The sequence below is a fragment of the Oncorhynchus kisutch genome, unplaced genomic scaffold (assembly GCF_002021735.2).
Source record: "Oncorhynchus kisutch isolate 150728-3 unplaced genomic scaffold, Okis_V2 Okis07a-Okis12b_hom, whole genome shotgun sequence".
In the NCBI taxonomy this organism is placed as follows: Eukaryota; Metazoa; Chordata; class Actinopteri; order Salmoniformes; family Salmonidae; genus Oncorhynchus; species Oncorhynchus kisutch.
This window is the reverse complement of record NW_022261984.1, coordinates 11,404,982-11,421,573: the sequence shown is the minus strand read 5'-3', so window position 1 is coordinate 11,421,573 and position 16,592 is coordinate 11,404,982. Positions and strand designations below refer to the sequence as shown.

Here is a 16,592-nt window from a genome sequence, read left to right as displayed (position 1 = left end):
ATTAGTGTTAATGACTCTATGTAGCTACATGTTTATTAGTGTTAATATGACTCTATGTAGCTACATGTTTATTAGTGTTAATATGACTATGTAGCTACATGTTCATTAGTGTTAATGACTCTATGTAGCTACATGTTTATTATGTCTATACAGTATATTAGTGTTAATATGAACTATGTAGCTACATGTTTATTAGTGTTAATATGACTATGTAGCTACATGTTTATTAGTTGGTAATGACTCTATGTAGCTACATGTTTATTATGTCTATACAGTATATTAGTGTTAATATGACTATGTAGCTACATGTTTATTATGTCTATACAGTATATTAGTGTTAATGACTCTATGTAGCTACATGTTTATTAGTGTTAATATGACTCTATGTAGCTACATGTTTATTAGTGTTAATGACTATGTAGCTACATGTTTATTAGTGTTAATGACTATGTAGCTACATGTTTTATTATGTCTATACAGTATATTAGTGTTAATGACTCTATGTAGCTACATGTTTATTATGTGTCTATACAGTATATTAGTGGTAATGACTCTATGTAGCTACATGTTTATTATGTGTCTATACAGTATATTAGTGGTAATGACTCTATGTAGCTACATGTTTATTATGTGTCTATACAGTATATTAGTGTTAATGACTCTATGTAGCTACATGTTTATTAGTGTTAATATGACTATGTAGCTACATGTTTATTAGTGTTAATGACTCTATGTAGCTACATGTTTATTATGTCTATACAGTATATTAGTGTTAATATGACTCTATGTAGCTACATGTTTATTAGTGTTAATGACTCTATATAGCTACATGTTTATTAGTGTTAATGACTATATGTAGCTACATGTTTATTAGTGTTAATGACTCTATATAGCTACATGTTCATTAGTGTTAATATGACTCTATGTAGCTACATGGCCCCACTCTGGCTTCCTGTAGACAATTTTTTATTTTATTTTTACCTTTATTTAACCAGGTAGGCAAGTTGAGAACAAGTTCTCATTTACAATTGCGACCTGGCCAAGATAAAGCAAAGCAGTTCGACAGATACAATGACACAGAGTTACACATGGAGTAAAACAAACATACAGTCAATAATACAGTATAAGCAAGTCTATATACAATGTGAGCAAATGAGGTGAGAAGGGAGGTAAAGGCAAAAAAGGCCATGGTGGCAAAGTAAATACAAAATAGCAAGTAAAACACTGGAATGGTAGTTTTGCAATGGAAGAATGTGCAAAGTAGAAATAAAAATAATGGGATGCAAAGGAGCAAAATAAATAAATAAATAAAAATGAAATACAGTTGGGGAAGAGGTAGTTGTTTGGGCTAAATTATAGGTGGGCTATGTACAGGTGCAGTAATCTGTGAGCTGCTCTGACAGTTGGTGCTTAAAGCTAGTGAGGGAGATAAGTGTTTCCAGTTTCAGAGATTTTTGTAGTTCGTTCCAGTTCGTTCCAGTCATTGGCAGCAGAGAACTGGAAGGAGAGGCAGCCAAAGAAAGAATTGGTTTTGGGGGTGACTAGAGAGATATACCTGCTGGAGCGTGTGCTACAGGTGGGAGATGCTATGGTGACCAGCGAGCTGAGATAAGGGGGGGACTTTACCTAGCAGGGTCTTGTAGATGACATGGAGCCAGTGGGTTTGGCGACGAGTATGAAGCGAGGGCCAGCCAACGAGAGCGTACAGGTCGCAATGGTGGGTAGTATATGGGGCTTTGGTGATAAAACGGATTGCACTGTGATAGACTGCATCCAATTTGTTGAGTAGGGTATTGGAGGCTATTTTGTAAATGACATCGCCAAAGTCGAGGATTGGTAGGATGGTCAGTTTTACAAGGGTATGTTTGGCAGCATGAGTGAAGGATGCTTTGTTGCGAAATAGGAAGCCAATTCTAGATTTAACTTTGGATTGGAGATGTTTGATATGGGTCTGGAAGGAGAGTTTACAGTCTAACCAGACACCTAAGTATTTGTAGTTGTCCATGTATTCTAAGTCAGAGCCGTCCAGAGTAGTGATGTTGGACAGGCGGGTAGGTGCAGGTAGCGATCGGTTGAAGAGCATGCATTTAGTTTTACTTGTATTTAAGTGCAATTGGAGGCCACGGAAGGAGAGTTGTATGGCATTGAAGCTTGCCTGGAGGGTTGTTAACACACTGTCCAAAGAAGGGCCGGAAGTATACAGAATGGTGTCGTCTGCGTAGAGGTGGATCAGGGACTCACCAGCAGCAAGAGCGACCTCATTGATGTATACAGAGAAGAGAGTCGGTCCAAGAATTGAACCCTGTGGCACCCCCATAGAGACTGCCAGAGGTCCGGACAGCAGACCCTCCGATTTGACACACTGAACTCTATCAGAGAAGTAGTTGGTGAACCAGGCGAGGCAATCATTTGAGAAACCAACGTTCCTCTTGCTGAGGCAGGATCTCTGAAGCGATCTACGCAAACATTTCACTGTTGTAAGTACTTTGCTACCTTAGCTGGGTGGCCACCCTGTTTGCCTAGATCGTCCCAAAGACCCCGCCGTCAGCCAGGACCGCCTTGGACCCTGTCACTCCTGGAAAAGCTCGCCAAGTTTGTCGTGGAAAATTGGTTCAAATATGACGCTATCAAGAACTCTGTGAAATTCAATAGGCTTTAATAAAAAGATATCGCAAGCCGGAGCGGTCCACGGAACACACACACTTTTTCAGAGCCCTCGCTCTGAGTTATACACATACCATATAAGTCCCTCCCATATGCAAATGAAGTTACATCCCAATCCGTGCATCCTGGCTTGTTCAGCCCAGTAATGCCCCATCTGCTTTCCATTAGATCCTAATGGTGACAAGACCCTTGCTTTGCTTTGACCTAAAGATAATATAATATAATATCCTCTATGCTTTGACCCTGTAATTAGCTCCATCTGTTCCTTTGTATGTGTGTCTTTATTTCGGATCAATAGACTGTGTGTCTCCTCTAGTTTTAGTGTGTCCAGCTGTCCTAAAAATACTATACATTCCTCTATGCTATAGGCTTTGTCCCTGCACTTAGCTCAATGTGTGTCTTTATCTTGGATCAGCAGACTGTGTTCTCCCCTGTCATTCCTTCAGCATCTCCATGTCTTAAGAATATGTGAACTATGTCTGTAATCCATCAGTTGGTCATTTGGCTGACCCCCTCCTTTGTATATCCCTCTGACCTTTGTATGTCCAGCTATCCTGGCGCCCAACGTGGGCCCTCTCCCATGGCCCCACTCTGGCTTCCTGTCCTATACAATAGACAATGCCTTTTACCAGAATGGCAAAATGTACTTCTATAAATGTATCTCTCTCTTGCGCCACAGTATATTTGTTTATTCCATGTACATAATTTCTCCCAAAGTCTTCGGCCCAACAAAAATTGATTTGGTAACGACAAACTGAACACTTTCAAGTTCGTTGTTTCTACTTCCTAACTCTTGTTCACTTCCTCCTAGGCCCAGCCAATCAGTTTCTACTTCCTAACTCTTATTGTTAATATGACTAATATTTAAATCGCACTTTAAAACTACACTTATATTAACTTTAATTTGTTTTATTTTTCTGCAGTCTGGTCCATAGACCTCCTCAGAGAGAAAGGCCTCCCTCCTCCTAGAAGTGCTGAAACTCCAACCAGAGAAGAAACCAGTAGAGCTGAAGGGCTGGTCAGATGAAGAGAGTGAAGTGAGGAGTTTCCTTCAGTGTCTGCCCTACATCTCACAGCTGAGGTGAGTGAGTTTACATAGTAATGTTTTCTCATGTTTATGAACAAGACTCTAATAATGTCTACATGTTTCAACATGTAATTTTGTCCCTTGTTTATCCTCAGGTCAGTTTTAAACTAATATCAGAGTTTTGTGTTTACTAGTTTAAATAAATGTTGTACACATCACACAGTGTCAGATTGTCTGAATCAGCTGTTACTGTCCTTGTTGCAGTTTCCATCCATGGAGGTCTGATCCCTCAAAGCAGATCAAGTTCCTGGTGGATCTCCTGTCTCAAGCAGCAGAGTGGGAGGAGCAGACAGGAGAGAAGACACTGAAGCTGGTATCATCAGTGTGGACTTACAGCACCTTTCCTTATCGCCATGGAGACACTTATAAACAGAGTGATTTCAGGCAGGAGTGTCCTTCCAGCATTACAGGCAGTTTACCAGTCAGCCAGTCCTGCAGTCTGGTCCATAGACCTCTCAGAGAGAAAGGCCTCCCTCCTCCTAGAAGTGCTGAAACTCCAACCAGAGAAGAAACCAGTAGAGCTGAAGGGCTGGTCAGATGAAGAGAGTGAAGTGAGGAGTTTCCTTCAGTGTCTGTCCCACATCTCACAGCTGAGGTGAGTCTGAACATGTGTGGTGGTTAGTGATTATGTGATGCTAGTAACATTTATACCAAGATTTCAAATGTTACTAAATGTCATACATGTTGTTTTTTTATTAATATATCTTTCAAAACATAACAAATGTTGCTGTAGTAACACCGATATTATGGAGTTTTGTCATATATTGTTAATTTATCTTAATTATGTGATGCTAGACATTTGTCTTTTAGAAATCTTATGGATTTTACCTCTAAGAATCTGAACGTTTATATTCAGAATATCTAATCTATAAAACCAAATGTCTTGTATATTATGTAACGTTCTCTGTGACATGGTATTATATTTCCATATGACAGGCAGGTCTTCATGTACAGTGAGGTCAAAGTATTGGGACATGGACACATTTGTTATTTTCTCTCTGTACACTTTGACATGATTCACTGACTGAGGTTAAAGGTCAGACTGCCAGCTTTAATGTCATTTTCACCGTTTAGAAAGTGCTGGAGTACAGAGCCAAAACAACATAAAATGTGTCACTGTCCCCATACTTTTGGACGTCACTGTCTCCTAAATGTCTGATTTGATGTCCCCCATGTTTTGCTGTTCCAGCTGTGAAGATGAAAGGTTCTTCCAGACTGTGTGTGAGTCCATCCCTGTGAGGTCCAGAGAGGAGGACCAGCAGTTGGCCTCTCTCCTCCAGGCCTTGGGCTCCACCCTGTCACTGGGAGGAGAGTTACCCAGGAAAACCTGCAAGTCTGTGGGGAGAGTCCTGGGTCTCTGTGCCTCCAGTGTGGACCTCACTCTCACCCCAGCAAGATCTCTCTCCAAGGAGCCGCACTTCTTTTGAGACATGAGTCAAAGCTCCACAAGCTCAGGTATGTTCAGGAAGACAGCTTTTGCAGGTCTATTCAATAGTTGATTCTCCTACTGAGTATTTATCTGACAAGGTTTCTCTGTTTCAAGTGACTTGCGTTTTGTCTTTTCATTCCAGGCTGAATGTGGGCGTGGCAGTGAAACTGTCCAGACTGGTTAGGAGGACAGGGAGAGGTGCTACTTCACTGACTGTCCCAGAGCTCTCCCTGGACCTAAAGAGCAGCCAGACACCAGAGAGAGTGTTATCCAGGGCTCTGAGTAGTGTGGCATCCCTGCTGAGATTCTGGAGGGTTCAGTGTCTGGACCTGACTGACTTCTGCATCCAGGGTCACTCTCTCATCACACTGCTGTGTCACCAGGGACCTCTCTCTCTCAGGTCAGTCTGAAGCTGATGTTTTTTAAAGTAGAAATAGTAACGTCATTCATGTGTTTTTCTTCCTATTTCTGACTGCCTGTATGTTCCAACCTCCTAGACTGAACTCAGACACTCTGCAGCAGCTGACTGTAGTTGTGTATGAAGCTCAGGACAAGGACTTGACTCAGTGGTTCCTGGAGAAGGTTGGTGGAGACCTGACCTCCTGCAGGCTGGACTGGGAAGTGCTTCTCTCTCTGCTGCAGCATTCAACCCACAACATCATTGTGGACCTCAGGAAGAACAGGCTTCTAGAGAAGAACAGCTCAGATCTTCTCCCCTTTCTGGGAAGGGTTACTCTCAAGAGGTGGGAGAACTTCTTTCTCTGTTCAGACTTCCTAGAAATAATAAAATAACTATTTGTATCCAGTGACATGTTGTTCTGAGTTTTCCTCTGTAATATATTAGGGTTTTATTCAAGAGGTGGGAGATCTTTATTCAATATTTATAGTCTTTAATTATTAATGTTCTATCCAGCCAGTTGTTACTATGTGAGTTATCCTTTATAAAACCTTGACATAACCACAACAATCCATTCTCCATGTTTGTTCAGGTCCAGTTCCAGCTTTGTAAAGTCCTCCATCAGACAGATCTATGACAGTAGAGGCAGTGACTGTGTGTCCAGTTTGTTGAGGTCTTCAGACCATTGGATCAACCTGAACAGCAGAGAGCTGGACAGAGTGGACTGTACCGCTCTGTGTTTTACCCTGCAGCACAGCCACCAAGTCAAAATCAACCTGCTGTGGACCTCCATACCACCGGGGGAGATAGAGAGCATCCTGCCTCTTCTGGACAGAGTCTCCCAACTCAGGTTTAGTTGGCACTCTTTGACCCTGCTAGAATGGATAGAACTATGAGGCTTTCTACTTCCTGACTGATTTAACCTCTAACCCTAACCTTAGTGTAATGTACTAACCTTAACCTCAGCTAGTCGTGGAATTGAAGGGGAACTCCTGGGAGTTGACCTGATAAACAGAGTTGTAGTGTGTTTATCAGTGTTTTAATGTGTGATGGTGTGTAAATAAGTCTCTCTCTGTCTCTCTGTAGTGTTGACAGGAGGTTACTGCTGAGTTTCCTCCAGTGCTGTGGTGCCTCTCAGATCCAGCAGGGGGCACCATCATCACCACCAACAGCAGTATGGCTGCTCAGGTCTCTGCACTACAGACTGGACTTGTCCTGCTCCTCCTCTGTGGACCTGTCAGCTCAGGACCAGGGGAAGGCTCTGTGTCTGACTACTGACCACTGCAGGGCCATCAACTCTGTTCTGAAGCAGAACCAACACGGCACCCAGCTGGTTCAGAACCAGGTCCAGCTCATCCTAAGAGACTGTGAGGTGGAGGACAGAGCACTGAGGGAGCTGCTTCCCATCCTGCATATTGTCAAGCTGAGGTTAGACACACAAAGACAAACATTTGACCAACTAGTTAATCAGTAGGAGTTAGACCTACTCTGTGTCATAATGTTGTCTCTGCTTCTTGTCCTCTCAGCCCCAGCAAAGCTCTGCTACTTCAGCTGCTGGACCTTGTGTGTGAGGGGATTGAAGAGGGGCTGCTGAGGCATGCAGAGTCCCTGTGCAGAGCCCTGGATGGGGAGCTGGACCTCAGTGAGACCAGGCTGGACCAGAATGCCTGTGGATCTCTGGCCCTGGTTCTGGAACACTCAGAGGGTCTGTCAGAACTGGACCTCAGCCACTGTCAACTCACAGACCACCAGCTACAGCCCCTGATCACACACCTGCATAAAGTACATGTCCTGGAGTGAGTGGCTTTCAGTGTGTGTGTGTGTGTGTGTGTGTGTGTGTGTGTGTGTGTGTGTGTGTGTGTGTGTGTGTGTGTTTGTGTGTGTGTGTGTGACACTAGATGACAAATGTCTGACCACTCATTCTCTGTCTCTCTCTCTCTCTCTCTCTCTCTCAATTCAATTTCAATTTCAATTAAATTCAAGGGCTTTATTGGCATGGGAAACATGTGTTAACATTGCCAAAGCAAGTGAGGTAGACAACATACAACATACAAAGTGAATATATAAAGTGAAAAACAACAAAAATTAACAGTAAACATTACACATACAGAAGTTTCAAACAGTAAAGACATTACAAATGTCATATTATATATATATACAGTGTTTTAGCAATGTAGAAATGGTTAAAGGACACAAAATAAAATAAATAAGCATAAATATGGGTTGTATTTACAATGGTGTTTGTTCTTCACTGGTTGCCCTTTTCTCGTGTCAACAGGTCACAAATCTTGCTGCTGTGATGGCACACTGTGGAATTTCACCCAGGAGATATGGGAGTTTTTCAAAATTGGATTTGTTTTCTAATTCTTTGTGGATCTGTGTAATCTGAGGGAAATATGTCTCTCTAATATGGTCATACATTGGGCAGGAGGTTAGGAAGTGCAGCTCAGTTTCCACCTCATTTTGTGGGCAGTGAGCACATAGCCTGTCTTCTCTTGAGAGCCATGTCTTTCTACGGCGGCCTTTCTCAATAGCAAGGCTATGCTCACTGAGTCTGTACATAGTCACATAGTCAAATAATTTTGGGTCAGTCACAGTGGTCAGGTATTCTGCCGCTGTGTACTCTCTGTGTAGGGCCAAATAGCATTCTAGTTTGCTCAGTTTTTTTGTTAATTCTTTCCAATGTGTTAAGTAATTTTCTCATGATTTGGTTGGGTCTAATTGTGCTGTTGTCCTGGGGCTTTGTAGGGTGTGTTTGTGTTTGTGAACAGAGCCCCAGGACCAGCTTGCTTAGGGGACTCTTCTCCAGGTTCATCTCTCTGTAGGTGATTGCTTTGTTATGGAAGGTTTGTGAATCGCTTCCTTTTAGGTGGTTGTAGAATTTAACGGCTCTTTTCTGGATTTTGATAATTAGTGGGTATCGGCCTAATTCTGCTCTGCATGCATTATTTGGTGTTCTACGTTGTACACGGAGGATATTTTTGCAGAATTCTGAGTGCAGAGTCTCAATTTGGTGTTTGTCCCATTTTGTGAAGTCTTGGTTGGTGAGCGGACCCCAGACCTCACAACCATAAAGGGCAATGGGCTCTATGACTGATTCAAGTATTTTTAGCCAAATCCTAATTGGTATGTTGAAATTTATGTTTCTTTTGATGGCATAGAATGCCCTTCTTGCCTTGTCTCTCAGATCGTTCACAGCTTTGTGGAAGTTACCTGTGGCGCTGATGTTTATGCCAAGGTATGTATAGTTTTTTGTGTGCTCTAGGGCAACAGTGTCTAGATGGAATTTGTATTTGTGGTCCTGGTGACTGTACCTTTTTTGGAACACCATTATTTTGGTCTTACTGAGATTTACTCTCAGGGCCCAGGTCTGACAGAATCTGTGCATAAGATCTAGGTGCTGTAGGCCCTACTTGGTTGGTGACAGAAGCACCAGATCATCAGCAGACATTTGACTTCGGATTCTAGCAAGGGGAGGCCGGGTGCTGCAGACGTTTCTAGTGCCCGCGCCAATTCGTTGATTATATATGTTGAAGAGGGTGGGGCTTAAGCTGCATCCCTGTCTAACCCCACGACCCTGTGTGAAGAAATGTGTGTGTTTTTTGCCAATTTTAACCGCACACTTGTTGTTTGTGTATATGGATTTTATAATGTCGTATGTTTTACCCCCAACACCACTTTCCATCAGTTTGTATAGCAGACCCTCATGCCAGATTGAGTCGAAGGCTTTTTTGAAATCAACAAAGCATGAGAAGACTTTGCCTTTGTTTTGGTTTGTTTGGTTGTCAATTAGGGTGTGCAGGGTGAATACATGGTAATTTGGTAAAAAGCCAATTTGACATTTGCTCAGTACATTGTTTTCATCGAGGAAATGTACGAGTCTGCTGTTAATAATAATGCAGAGGATTTTCCCAAGGTTACTGTTGACACATATTCCACGGTAGTTATTGGGGTCAAATTTGTCTCCACTTTTGTGGATTGGGGTGATCAGTCCTTGGTTCCAGATATTGGGGAAGATGCCAGAGCTAAGTATGATGTTAAAGAGTTTTAGTATAGCCAATTGGAATTTGTTGTCTGTATATTTGATCATTTCATTGAGGATACCATCAACACCACAGGCCTTTTTGGGTTGGATGGTTTTTATTTTGTCCTGTAACTCATTCAATGTAATTGGAGAATCCAGTGGGTTCTGGTAGTCTTTAATAGTTGATTCTAAGATCTGTATTTGATCATGTATATGTTTTTGCTCTTTATTCTTTGTTATAGAGCCAAAAAGATTGGAGAAGTGGTTTACCCATACATCTCCATTTTGGATAGATAATTCTTCGTGTTGTTGTTTGTTTAGTGTTTTCCAATTTTCCCAGAAGTGATTAGAGTCTATGGATTCTTCAATTGCATTGAGCTGATTTCTGACATGCTGTTCCTTCTTTTTCCGTAGTGTATTTCTGTATTGTTTTAGTGATTCACCATAGTGAAGGCGTAGACTCAGGTTTTCCGGGTCTCTATGTTTTTGGTTGGACAGGTTTCTCAATTTCTTTCTTAAATTTTTGCATTCTTCATCAAACCATTTGTCATTATTGTTAATTTTCTTCGGTTTTCTATTTGAGATTTTTAGATTTGATAGGGAAGCTGAGAGGTCAAATATACTGTTAAGATTTTCTACTGCCAAGTTTACACCTTCACTATTACAGTGGAACGTTTTACCCAGGAAATTGTCTAAAAGGGATTGAATTTGTTGTTGCCTAATTGTTTTTTGTTAGGTTTCCAAACTGCATTCCTTCCATCTATAGCATTTCTTAATGTTACTCAGTTCCTTTGGCTTTGATGCCTCATGATTGAGTATTGCTCTGTTTCAGTAGACTGTGATTTTGCTGTGTGTCAGTGGGCTGACTGTGAACGCTCTGAGAGACTCTGGGTTGAGGTCAGTGATAAAGTAGTCTACAGTACTACTGCCAAGAGATGAGCTATAGGTGTACCTACCATAGGAGTCCCCTCGAAGCCTACCGTTGACTATGTACATACCCAGCGTGCGACAGAGCTGCAGGTGTTGTGACCCGTTTTTGTTGGTTATGTTGTCATAGTTGTGCCTAGGGGGGCATATGTGGGAGGGAATGCTGTCACCTCCAGGCAGGTGTTTGTCCCCCTGTGTGCTGAGGGTGTCAGGTTCTTGTCCGGTTCTGGCATTTAGGTCGCCACAGACTAGTATATGTCCCTGGGCCTGGAAATGATTGATTGCCCCCTCCAGGATGGAGAAGCTGTCTTCATTAAAATATGGGGATTCTAGTGGGGGGATATAGGTAGCACACAGGAGGACATTTTTCTCTGTTAGGATAATTTCCTTTTGAATTTATAGCCAAATGTAGAATGTTCCTGTTTTGATTAATTTAATGGAATGAGTTAGGTCTGCTCTATACCAAATTAGCATACCCCCTGAGTCCCTTCCCTGTTTCACACCTGGTAGTTTGGTGGATGGGACTACCAGCTCTCTGTAACCTAGAAGGCAACCAGTGGGTCCGTCTCCTCTATACCAGGTTTCTTGCAGGATGACAATGTCTGTATTACCGATTTCTTTGGTGAAGTCCGGGTTTCTGCTCTTTAGGCCAAAGGCAGATGACCTCAGGCCTTGGATATTCCAGGATAATATAGTGAAGGCTTTTTGTTCCATAGAGTGTCCAATGTTGTTGGTCGTGGTTTGGCCTCAGGCGAGTAAGTGGGAGCAGAGCCTGCTGAGCATCTGGTACATGCCATTGGCTTGGGCGAGTGTGAGAGTGGGGGTTGGGACTGTTTGCCCGCTCACTACCTGGGCGTATGTGTGGCTTCCATGTTGAGGCCCTCTTTGCGGGGGTGGGGTGCATGGGGTGGGCAGGAGTGGCATAGGTCTGATCTGAGGGGGCCTGGGGTGTGGGCATGGTTGACGTGGGGGGGTGTTGATTGGTTGGGGTGGGGGTGTGGATGTGTCTGGGTGTACTGTGGTCTGGATGTAATTCCTCTTGGCGTGGGTCCTCTATGTGTAGGTCCAGGGGGGGGTCCTGCAGATCTGGGAGGGTGTCTCGCTGGTCTGGGTGGGGTGTCTATTGATCTGTTGCTCCTGTGTGAAGTGTTGGGGATACGTTTGAGAGCGATGTCCTTTAGAGTTCGGGCAAAGGTGGGCACTGCTGCCTTGTAGAGGTGGACCTGGTCATAGAGGCTGTTCAAGTCCAGGGTGGAGTGGTGGGCCAGGAAAACATTTGGTTTTGAGGCACAGTCACGGGAAATACTTGCATTTACCCGCTCTATTGTGACAGGGTGGAAGTCTTTTCGTGGTAGCAGGGTGGAGATAACCACTTGTGCGTTGGGGAAAGTAGAAGAAGCCTTTTCAATCACTCCCTTCAGTGCTGTGGCCACTCTTTCCTGCTGTGCTCTCAGGTCGTTTGTGCCTGTGTGTATTATTATGTGGCTGGGTGAGCCTAGTTTGGCCTCAGACAGAAGGTCTAGGGCGCGCTGGGTGTTTGGACACCAGAGTTTAGACACACTGTGTTTGGGAAAAAGTTTTTTTTTCTTCTATATATTTCCCATTTGAGTCCATAAGTAGTACAATCTGTGTCTTGTGTTTGTCCTCAGTGGGTGTGGGGGGGGTTGTCAGAAGGGCAATCAGGGTGCTCAGAGGGGGTGAGAGCCTCTGGGCTTGGGGTTCTTCATTTGTCTGTTGTGCTGTGATGTCGACTCTATGGTCAGGGTCTGGTGTGGACTGTTCTGCTGTGGTGTCGACTCTATGGTCAGGGTCTGGTGTGGACTTTTCTGCTGTGGTGTCGAGACTTTTGTTGGGTGCTGAGGTGGGCTGTTCTGCTGGCTTCTCTGTGGGGGTGGCCACCTCTCTAGTGGGTTGTTCTCTGTCACACGCCGTCCCCCTCAACTTCTCCTCCATCCCCCTCACCCTCTCCTCCATCCCCCTCAACCTCTCCTCCACCAGCAGTCTGATACTCTCCTCTAGTGCTCTGTTCTGCTCCTCTTTCTCCTGTTGTATTTGTCTCACCACTGTCCAAAGTGCAGACATGTCTCTGTCCACCTCCAGCTCTCCGGGTCTGGTTAAGGGGCTGTTGTTGTGCTGGACTGTTGTCTGGGTCTGTGCTGACTGAAGTGTAATCACCTGCTGTTCCAGCTCCACCTGCCTTACCTCCAGCTGGGTGAAGTTGTCCTTCATTTCAATGAGGGAGTGGTAATCTGTGCTGGGAGGTTGACTCTCCGCTGGGTGTTGCTCGTCTGTGGGGTTACATAATGAAGAGGTCTGGTCTGATCCTCTCGGGGTGGGGGTATCTTTATCAAGGGAGAGCTTCTCCTGCTGGGCTAATTCTTTGATTAGGTGAAAGTCCAGCTGAAACTGTTTGGGGTTAGTCTGTACCATCACTGTTCCGGACTTATAGATATTTATATTACTTGACTTAGAGTCCTCGTTATCAAGTATTCTGAGTTTCCACCCCTCGTTAACCCCCCCCCCCTCTCTTAACAGAGGCGTAGTGTGCTAATATAGCACTGTGCCATGCCAGGGGATGGTTTTGTGGAAGATAAGGTTGCTGATGTTCCCATTTTTGTAATAGTCATCAAAAAGTGTCTCTTGATTTTCCATAAGGAGCTTCATTTTGTAATCTTTCTTGCCTTCTCATTCTTTACATGCACAGGGTACTGTATTTTAATTGCCTCTGAACAGCGGGAGGGAGCTTCTAAGGCCTCTCCATTTGGTTGGGGTAGACTGTGTGATTCTCCTGCCATTGTTGGGCTAATGAGCTTTGACACCTCTCACTTGACACGTCAGTGCTAGTTGAAGCTGTATCAAGCTTGGCAGAATTATGCTAGAATTCAGTCCTTATAAAGTAATGTTGTGTATTTTTCTTCTTGGCTTTTGGAGATAAAATATAGTTTCAGACTAAGCATTACTCACTCAGTTCCAGGTTGGATGGTGTTTTCAGGTTTCTGTTGTTTTCCAGAGAATTTGCTGTATAGAGAAATACATCTTGGTAGTTGTGAACCTTCCAGGTGATTCCGTAATTCCGTCCAAAATCAGGTTGTAGGTTTTAAGTTTTGATTTGAAGTAGGGGTTATGTTGTAGAGGGTAGAATCCAGTATGTGTTCCTGACAAAAAATCCAAGTTTATCTAACTCCTAATATATCTTTTTTAAAGAAAATGCTGAAAAATGCAGGAGCTCATCTGATCTCTCTCTCTCTCTCTCTCTCTCTCCAACTGGCCTCTACCAACACTTCAATACACACCGTAAGGGTGTGTGTGACAGTGAGCAGAGCATGTGTGTGTTTGAGATCATATTGGTGAGTCTGTTTCTGGGGGCAACTTTTGGAGGATGGAGATTTGGTGTCTAATGATGTAATAATGATTCATAATAATCATGTTTTATAGACTCTTCAACAACATAATCCAGGACAGAAGACCCTTCCTGACAGACAAGAGGTTTGAGATCTGGTGAAACAACATCAGGTCTTAGTTCAGGAAGAGAAGGCTGAATCCAGGACAGAAGATCCTTCCTGACAGACAAGAGGTTTGAGATCTGGTGAAACAACATCAGGTCTTAGTTCAGGAAGAGAAGGCTGAATCCAGGACAGAAGATCCTTCCTGACAGACAAGAGGTTTGATATCTGGTGAAGATAATGTTGTATAATAACTCTTTGATGTGGAACATAAACTGATGGAACATTTTAATACAAAAGACACACAACAAACTGGTTGTTCCAGCTGGAACAGTCCGATCATGTATAAACTACAGTCAACAGACTCATCAAAGAGATTCTCTGCTACTTGTTGTGTACTTTTTAGCCAGTAGTGCTGATAGTAACACTCACAAGTCAAAAGTGGTCCCTGAAAATGTTGTACTACATCACATATGTTCACCACGTCATCTCTCTCTCTCTGCTGTGGCCCTGCAACCTCATTGGATAACCCTGGGCTGGCTTCTTGCTAGCTGTCACTCAAATATAAGTGGCTGAAGCTCATGAGATAGAACTCTAATTGCCAGGGAAATGGAGGGGAAATGGTGCGGCACAGTTTCAACAAATTGTCGCTTTCCAACTTGGGATTTTTGTGGCTTTTTGAGGTAAGACAGTGATTATGCATGAATTACCTACATATTGAAACATCCAGCCCAAAGTGTGAGGTTGAAAACCTCAATTACATAATTACCTACCTACTAACCGCACATTGACTCTGTACCACTACCACCTGTATACAGCCTCCACATTGACTCTGTACCGGTAACCCCTGTATATAGCCTCCACATTGACTCTGTACCGGTAACCCCTGTATATAGCCTCCACATTGACTCTGTACCGGTAACCCCTGTATATAGCCTCCACATTGACTCTGTACCGGTAACCCCTGTATATAGCCTCCACATTGACTCTGTACCGGTACCCCCTGTATATAGCCCCGCTATTGTTATTTACTGCTGCTCTTTAATCATTTGTTATTCTTATCTCTTACTTTTATTGTGGTATTTTCTTAAAACTGCTGTTGGTTAAGTGCTTGTAAGTTCTACACCTGTTCTATTCAGCATTTCACTGTGAGGTCTACTACACCTGTTGTATTCAGCATTTCACTGTCAGGTCTACTACACCTGTTGTATTCAGCATTTCACTGTCAGGTCTACTACACCTGTTGTATTCAGCATTTCACTGTAAGGTCTACTACACCTGTTGTATTCAGCATTTCACTGTCAGGTCTACTACACCTGTTGTATTCAGCATTTCACTGTAAGGTCTACTACACCTGTTGTATTCAGCATTTCACTGTAAGGTTCTACACCTGTTGTATTCAGCATTTCACTGTGAGGTCTACTACACCTGTTGTATTCATCATTTCACTGTGAGGTCTACTACACCTGTTGTATTCAGCATTTCACTGTGAGGTCTACTACACCTGTTGTATTCAGCATTTCACTGTGAGGTCTACTACACCTGTTGTATTCAGCATTTCACTGTGAGGTCTACTACACCTGTTGTATTCAGCATTTCACTGTGAGGTCTACTACACCTGTTGTATTCAGCATTTCACTGTGAGGTCTACTACACCTGTTGTATTCAGCATTTCACTGTGAGGTCTACTACACCTGTTGTATTCAGCATTTCACTGTAAGGTTCTACACCTGTATTCATGTGACTAATAAAGTTTGATTTGATTATCAGTTGATGATTCTTTCCTTTTGTTTCCATAACAACCAGGTGTTGTAAATTACTCACTACAGCACATCTGACAACAGATAAATGTGTTGGGACTCGTCTGTTTCTTTCCTTTTGTTTCCATAACAACCAGGTGTTGTAAATTACTCACTACAGCACATCTGACAACAGTTAAATGTGTTGGGACTCATCTATTTATAAATAAAATAAAACAAACATGTTTTAAGTCTTTTCTGATATCAAATATTTAAATCATTCATGAATATTTATTTTTGTATTTTTAATAAATGTCCCATCAGGCCACATGATTGGTGTTTGTCACAGTGTTTTCTCTAAAGGTTCAAATAAAGGTTCAAATCATACTAGTAAATCCTAAATAATCACTTTCATGTTATTGCTGGTATGAACACGATCCAAGTGTGTTTCTTTTCATGACGATGTAAAAGTTGTTTGTTGAAGACATCTCCTCCTCTGACAGGCAGATCTCGGGAAATTCGGACCCGCCCATTACCAGGAAGCACCATATTAGGTCAATGACATCAACGGAATCTCCTTTTGGAACGTTCCATTTCTTGGAAACGTTAGAAGTTCTAACTTGTTGTCTTACCGATAATACCAGTTAAATTACATATTCAAGAAATCAAACTTTATTAGTCACATGTGCCGAATACAACAAGTGTCGACCTTTACATGAAATGTTACAAGCCTTAACAACAGTCAGTTCAAGAAGAAGAAAATATTACCAAGTAGGCTAAATTTAAAAAAGTAATAATAAAAGGTGGTATATACAGGGGGGCACCGGTAACCGGGGTCAGTGTGCTGGGGTACAGGCTAGTTGAGGTGCTATACAGCCATAT

The 16,592-nt window shown here is 42.8% G+C and overlaps 1 protein-coding gene across 1 annotated transcript in view; it reads left to right on the top strand.

The window, feature by feature from the left end:
- Nucleotides 1-3,600: 3,600 nt before the first annotated feature.
- Nucleotides 3,601-16,592, top strand: part of LOC116360127 (uncharacterized) — a 44,126-nt gene continuing 31,134 nt past the window's right edge. Inside the window, exon 1 of the mRNA XM_031814797.1 lies at nucleotides 3,601-3,745. The gene's annotated coding sequence lies outside the window, so the exon portion shown is untranslated. The remainder of the gene's footprint in view (nucleotides 3,746-16,592) is intronic.